The sequence below is a fragment of the Octopus bimaculoides genome, chromosome 6 (assembly GCF_001194135.2).
Source record: "Octopus bimaculoides isolate UCB-OBI-ISO-001 chromosome 6, ASM119413v2, whole genome shotgun sequence".
Taxonomy (NCBI): domain Eukaryota; kingdom Metazoa; phylum Mollusca; class Cephalopoda; order Octopoda; family Octopodidae; genus Octopus; species Octopus bimaculoides.
The window spans coordinates 61779888-61787702 of NC_068986.1; the positions used below are offsets into that span (position 1 = coordinate 61779888).

At 38.0% G+C, this 7815-nt stretch overlaps 2 long non-coding RNA genes across 2 annotated transcripts in view; one reads left to right on the forward strand and one right to left on the reverse strand.

Annotated features, from left to right (window-relative positions):
* LOC128248143 (uncharacterized) overlaps window positions 1-7815 on the reverse strand; it is a 41284-nt gene that overhangs the window by 3529 nt on the left and 29940 nt on the right. The gene's annotated exons all lie outside the window — the stretch shown is intronic.
* Window positions 1-7815, forward strand: part of LOC106867368 (uncharacterized) — a 37362-nt gene that overhangs the window by 736 nt on the left and 28811 nt on the right. The gene's annotated exons all lie outside the window — the stretch shown is intronic.

Here is a 7815-nt window from a genome sequence, read left to right on the forward strand (position 1 = left end):
GCCAGTCACATGGTACTGGCAACGGCCACGCTCAAATGGTGTTTTTTATGTGCCGCTGGCATGGGAGCCAGTCCAGCAGCACTAGCAATGACCTCACTCGAATGATTTTCTAACATTCCACCAGCACAAGTTCTAGAAGTCGATGCTGGTAATGATCACGCTCTAAAGGTGCTATTTACGGGCCACTAGCATGGAAGCTGGACAGCTGCTCTGGCAATGAACACACTTGGACTGTGCTGTTAGTGCTCCACTGGCGCAGGTGCCAGTCATCGAATATGGTTCAATTACGATTTTGATTTCACTTGCCCCAACAGGTCTTCTCAAGCAGAGTTTAGTGTCCAATGAAGGAGAGGTTGGCATGGGTGCCAGTTGTCGGATTTGGTTTAATTTCAATTTCAGATTTCAAAATTCACTTGCCTCAACAGGTCTTCGGAAGCAGAGTTTAGTGTCCAATAAAGTACACTTCTGGCAGAGGCCACAGATTATGCTCTCACTTGGCTTTCTGGGTCCTATATATATATATATATATATATATATATATATATACACACACACAATTACCTATGGTTGCATATGTTGTTCACACATAAAATACAGAACGTGAACGTAAATAAAAAAGATGCATTTACGAAGAAAACAGAAAATAACAGAAAGGAAACCAAAACCAAGTCCAAAGTCTCTATCTTATCTCATATGAACGAAATTGTTACAAACACACATATGAACACACATACTTACATATAAGCACGAACACATAAGTGCGTGCACACATACGAGCTTGCACACACTCACATGCTCATACCAAACAATTTCAAAACAACGCCAAATCATACATTCAAAATAAATGGAAGTAGAGAGACAGGTTACTGAAGAGATTGCAAGAGTGCAATGAAATGATTTAACAAAAAAAACTAAATACTGTTTATAAATTAATAAAGGACTGAACCAGTGCATGTGTTTATTACCTGCATAATGCCTCTCCCAAGGTTTAATTGTATTTCTTTCAACACACGTATCCACATCAAGAATCTTGCACATGAAATAAATTTCATTACCATTCTATTAATAAGAGAACAATGAAATGTCTCCACTAGCAACAACAGAATCTATCTTCAATAAATATTCATTTCTTTTGTTGTAATACAAGGCTAATTTTTTCTGGAGGAAAATATAGTCAGGTTAATTGATACTATTATATAATTAGCTTTTTATAAAATCCTATTTAAAATTTTACTCCAGTAGTTTGTACATCGATCTTGGCATTGCTTCGATGATGAAGATTAAGAATGCTGTTGTCCATGTCGTCTGCACACATGTTCATGGCTGATAAGGCCAATGTGAGATCAACATATCTGATAACAGTGATGACAAGGGTATGGTTGTTCAGGGTCTGATGATGCAGCTGCATTATTTTTTCTTTATTTATCTTTAAGAGAGGCACTGCGAGAGATCTCAAAGGAGGAAACAACGTCACTGATGGTATGGCACCAAGCAACACGGTCAGCTATTACAGTAGACCACTCATGATAATCAATGTCACAAATGCTAAGGGACTGCTTCAAGAAGTCTTTGTAACACTTCCTTGGTGCTCCCGTCTTGCAGTGGCCATACATGATGATCTTGGGTAGGCGGTGGTCTTTCATCCTGTCGACATGCCCTGCCCAATGCAGTCATGTCTCAAGTAAAATGGCTTCCAGGCTGCTGACCTTTGCTCACTGGAGGTCTAAGTGTTGGTATATGGGGGTCCACATAGTCACTGGATGCTGGTTGGGTGAGCACCATACTGGACTAAAACTTCCAAAGCATGATGTAAACCCCAAATCCTACTTTGACCTCCTCATGATACCACCTGCATCTAAACCAACAGAAAAGGACGACTGTGGGTGTCTGGTGCAGTATAACCAGGCCACTCTGAGCAGATGGGGCTCATTAGCCATGATCGGCAGCCTGTCTAGGAGATGGACACTCTGATATAAAACCTATGAACCTCTCTGTCATTATCCTAGCTTGCTGGGCCAAGGCAGATGAACCTCAGGTGTAAAGGATGGTGATCAGTTCTTTACGGACTGCACTTCACCTTTGAACTCCATTGTGCAGGCCAAAGGACCTGTTTATGTTCACGACCATGATCACAACTCTCCAAGCCCTGTAATGAGGAGAAGGGGGTGAAAATGGCAGGTGGAAGATGTCACTGGAAGCCGCAGCTTCCAACCTGCATGCAGGCAGTTCGGAACATTGGTCACCTGGTGTTGAGTTGACCTAGAGATGACAACATCACTTGGCAGCATCCCGAACAACCAAGCAGCCTTATCTAGGGAGAGCACTGCTTGCTCCTATAATGAAGAGGAGTAAATGAAGGTGTGTGAATGATATATATTGGTTTGAAATGAAATGAACTGGTAAGTGATGATTTATTCTCCGTTATAAAATACAATGATTGCTATACATGAAATAAAATAACATAAAGGTTACAAAGATGTATGAGAGAACTTCATGGACTGTTGATCTAGTAGACAAGGTTGACATATTGTTTGATGTGTGTAGAGGCAGCTGTTGGTCTGTTGGTTGTGTGATGTTCATACAGCCATGATGTAGACAGGCCTCTGCTAGAGACAAGTCGTGTGTGGTCAGTGGTGAGTGCCAAAGACCTAAAACAGTCGAGAACTGCCTTTCTTATAGAGAATTGTGGGCTCCCAGAAGCTGGTAATTAATTTCCTGTGTAAGGCAAAATAAACTGTTGCGCCAAGACAATTGGACAGCTGGAAACTGACCAATACAAACAACAGGTTTGTTTAATCTCGAGGTCATGTGACCTGCTGGAATGAAAAGACCCTGCAAAACCAATATTCGGGTATTTAAGCCTAGATGAGTCAAAATGAAAACATCTCACACAATGACAGTGTAAATCGCTTCTGCTACACTCCACATAGAGAAGGGCCTAGAAATGGTGGCTTAAAGAAAGCTTGTTTCCTACACACCCAATTGGCAAACTGTGGTCAACGGGCATCTTCAAGCAATCGAATACACACAATTACAAAAAGGAAAGACTCTACACACCCTCCAAATATTGCCAACGCTCTGAAGATCGCATGTTGGAACGTCAGAAGCATTCTTGACTCAGGTGACAGAGGTCACCCAGAACACTGATCCACTCTCATTGCACATGAACTGTCCAGGCTAGATATTGATATCGCAGCCCTTAGCGAAGTCTGGCTCCCAAAGGAAGGCAACTAGAAAGAACATGGTGCTGATTACACCCTATATTGGTCAAGCTGTCAAATGCTGTCTCAATGTAGTTTAAATAATCAATTCTAAGAATAGAAGGGGAAACAAAAATGTCTACCTATTTGTTGTGGAAAGTAAGTAAACTGGATATTTATCCCAAAGCCCTAGTTATCCCCATCAGAAAGACACCATTCAGGTGTCGGTTTCATGATAAGAAACTCCATTACCTCAAAGCTGGAAACCCTACCAGCAGGTCATTCTGACCACATCATCTCTATGCGCCTCCCTCTGAAAAACTTGCAGCATGCCACAATCTTCAGCAGAACCAGCGGACAATGAAAACTTCTACTCAGACCTGTGCAGACTCTTCCAGGGAAACCCTGTCGATGATAAGGTCTTAATCCTAGGAGATTTCGATGCCAGCGTGAAGTTGGGAGCTGCAACAACGGGCAACTCTTGCTTGAGTTTTGCACCAAACATCAGCTCATCTTCACCAGTACCATCTTCCAGCAAAGAGACAGTATGAAAACAACTAGGATGCATCCCCGATCAAAAAACTGGCACCTCCTTGACTATGTACTGGCATCTCCTTGACTGTGTATAACACAAAGATATATAACTAGATATAGAAAAGCACTTAGCCAGGTATATATGTCTTACAATAAGCCTCTACAATTTACAAGCCCAAAGCTTGTCACTAGGAAAGACAACTCTCCTATAGTGCTTTACTGCTTATAGGGTAGAATTATACCACTCTACAGTACTTATTTAGAGCTAGATTGACTCAGCCATTATGAGTTAAGGGTCTTCACTAGAGTTGGTAAATTACAATTCACATGTCAAATGTAGACTGTGGTCTCATTTCATCTAGCCCATAAACTTTATTGAATAAGTGACACTGCATATAAAATTGTTTTCATTATCTATCTTTGGTATCATTTTACAGAGGTCTCAAGTGAATCAATATCAATAAACTTCATAAAAAATTAAATTTCTCCAGTTGCAATATTTTTGGAGAACAACTGAGACTAGCACCACTTCAAATGCTGCCTCAATGTAGTTTAAATAATCAATTCTAAAAATAGAAGGAACAACAAAAATGTCTACTTGTTTGTTGTGGAAAGCAAGTAAACTGGCTGGCACCATATTTATCCCAAAGCCATAGTTGTCGCCATTCATCCTAATTAAAAATGTTTTAACTCATCACTGCATACTGTGTCATATACATCACATACAAACTTTTGTAATTCTTTCATTACAACAGGTGACATTTAAAAAAAATTTGTTAGTATTTCTATAGCCTTGTACAATCATTTCATTTTTCACTTTAACCCACAAAACATAAAAGCATTTCCAATCCAGCCCACTGCTAGAGAAGTTTGCCAGCCCCTGGTCTTGATGTGGACACAATATATTGGTTTCAAATTTAGGCACAAGGCCAGCAACTTCAGGTGTTCAATCCCAGTGTTCAATCTCTTCTTATTTTATTGACCCTGAAAGGATAAAAAACAAAGTCAACATCGGCAGAATTCAAACTGAGAATGTAAGGACAGACAAAATGCATCTCACCCAGCGTGCTAACGATTCTGCTAGCTCACCACCTTATATGTCCTTTAAGTACAGTCATATATATTCTCTTAGCAAGCATACTACTCTAAAATTCAGCATTGTCATATTCTTCATTTCAACTGACAAGACAAAAAAAATTCTTAGTATAATTTTTAACAATATTGTACTATAGTATGGAATTTCATCTATATTGCTCTGTCAATAGTTATTTTGTGGGTTTTTTAAAATACTTTTACTAGTTTTGGACATTGGATTGTGTCAATGCTGATACACCACCTTCTAAAGTATTGTCATTTAACATCAACCAATACTTATGGCAAAATATGACACAGTAGGAAGGAAGTCACCACATAAAAGAATATAATCAAATAAAGCAAGTTATTTTATCCAATGCTCTTTCAATTCTGTCATCAATATGTTATTTAAGCACAAACTGAATTGCTCAGTGTAACAGCTTCTTGAGTCCTAATTATTTAAGTCTAAGGTGCCATGTGCTAACAGAAAACTTGCTGTGAGTCTGGCACCTTTAAAATACAATGCAAAATTTATTTTATTTTTATCATGTAGTATGAGGAAATTCAAGTAAAGGTAAAATAAAAATGTATTGTTTTATTTAGCAGTTTCACTGGCATTTTAGAGGAAGCATAAAGAATAGAGGAAGACATTGTGAAAGAGGTGTCTGCTTCTAGATATGTAGGTAGGTAGGTAGGTGGGTGTTTAAGTAAGTTGATAGGTAAATGGGTAGGTAGGCATGTAGGTAGATATGCAGATAAGCAGATAGGTAGGTAGGTAGGTAGGTAGGTAGGTGGTAAAATTGTGTTGTCATAACGAAAAATTGTGGCCATGAACAGCATTAACACCTATGTGAACTCAGCTCAACCAGTCAAATCAGCTGGTATATGACCAAGTGAGCTAAAATCTTCATACCAAATAGCCTGGACAACTTTGTTGTGTTATTAAAAAAAACTGACAAATTGATCCTAGGCTGAGTCAACCAGAAGTTAATAATGGAGTCAAGTTGCTCTGCTCTTTGAGATGCTTACTCACCCACCTCTATGCTTTCTAACAGAATGACCTATAGCACAACAATGAACTATGTCACTCATGCCATTATAAGTGTTCTCGATTTTTCTACTTTTTTTTTACCAAGAATGACTCAAGATGCTCCTCAAAGTTATGCCAATCAGCTTTTTGATAAGGTGTTGTAATTCATTCTTAATAATTATGAACTGTTTCAAATGTCGATTTAGCCTTTCATCCTTTTGGAGTTGATAAAATAAGTACCAGTTGAGCACTGAAATCGATGCAGTCAACTTACCCACACCCACGAAATTACAACCAATAATTATGAACTGTCTTCATGATACTATTTAGCATATTATGCAGTGAAAACTTATACTTATTCCATTTGATATCACTTGAATGCTGTTCTATTTCTTTACCTTTTCTATGCAAAAGTTCCAGGTTAATAAAAGTTATGGAAACTTATATAAATGTAAGTGTGGTCAATATAAATGTAACATGCAGCCTACCAAATGCTGTTATTCATGAATAATTATTTAACAAACTTAACAACCACTCTAAAATGGTGACCTTAGATGACAAAAACAAACCATGAACAAAATGGAGAGCTTCAATGCTATCACTAAATTAGTCATCCAACAACTCTACCTTAAACATGATGACCTCCACAAACCCTCTACAAATGCTGGACTTGAATGAATACAATTTGATGAACTGGCAAATAATATTTTCAGGCCAATATCAATACTGATCTAATGCTGTGTTGGTATATTTTCATACATCCAAACATATAGCCACTGTAAATAATGGCTTTTGACTGCTATTTCTAGCTAATTTTCAGTGTTTACAACAACCCTTTTCCCTGCATGGTGGTTTTCTAATATTCTTTTACTTGTTTCAGTCATTTGACAGCGGCCATGCTGGAGCACTGCCTTGAAGAGTTTTAGTCAAACAAACTGACCCCCAGATTTATTCTTTGTAAGCCTAGTACTTATTCTATCAGTCTCTTTTGCCAAACTGCTAAAAACATAAACACACCAACATCGGTTGTCAAGCGATGGTGGTGGTGGTAGTGGTGGAGGGACAAACACAGACACACACACACATCTTATAATAATTCAGCTTGTCACTGCATTACTTAGCCCGTTGGTAAGGCGCTGCTTTCACGTTATTAGGGAAGAGGGAGGGAGGGAGTGAGAAATGTCCATGATGTGAGGTAGATGGAATGTAATCAAAATGCTTTCACATGATTAGTTGAAAGGAAAGAGGCAGAAAGAAAAAGGAGAGAGAAAAAGAGGATAAGGCAAAGAGTGAGATAGAAAGAGGGAGAGAAGTGTCCATGATGTGAGGCAGGGGGAATGTAATATTTATTACGTGGTTAAAAAAGTTAGGTCAAGGTAGAGGAGGAGAGTTAAAAATATAATTTTAGCAGAGGGGTGATGTTCTGATGGTGAGATTAAAGAAAGGCAGAGAGAGAGAGTGGGGGGGGGAGAAAGATGATGGTGGTGATGATTGAATAGTGAAAAGGGTATTTTTTTTAATTGAACTAAGTTTTTTTATATCACCTGTCACTTAGCACATGCGCATAAGTGCAATTCCGTGAAATATTCATGCTTATTCACGTAGCAGATATATGCAAGGTTGTATCACATGTACAGGATAATTTTTTGTTGTTGTTGATGAGAAAAATGGAAAAATAAGAGTGAATATTTATTTTATGAGTGGTGTGTATTGCGTGCATTAAATAATCATCATATTCCAATTTCTTTCACTTTTCAACAAGTAGCAGATGAGTGACTATCTTTCTATACACAACACAGGCTACGCTTTCAGGTTTTTTGGATAAAGTTTTCAGAAATAACCCAATAGGTTTACCATTACATTAAAAACATGAAATATCCACAGTAAATATAAATATATATATAACCTTTATTAATTAATTGATTAATTTTATCCTTTTATTATTTATTATTATTGAAATATATATATATATATATA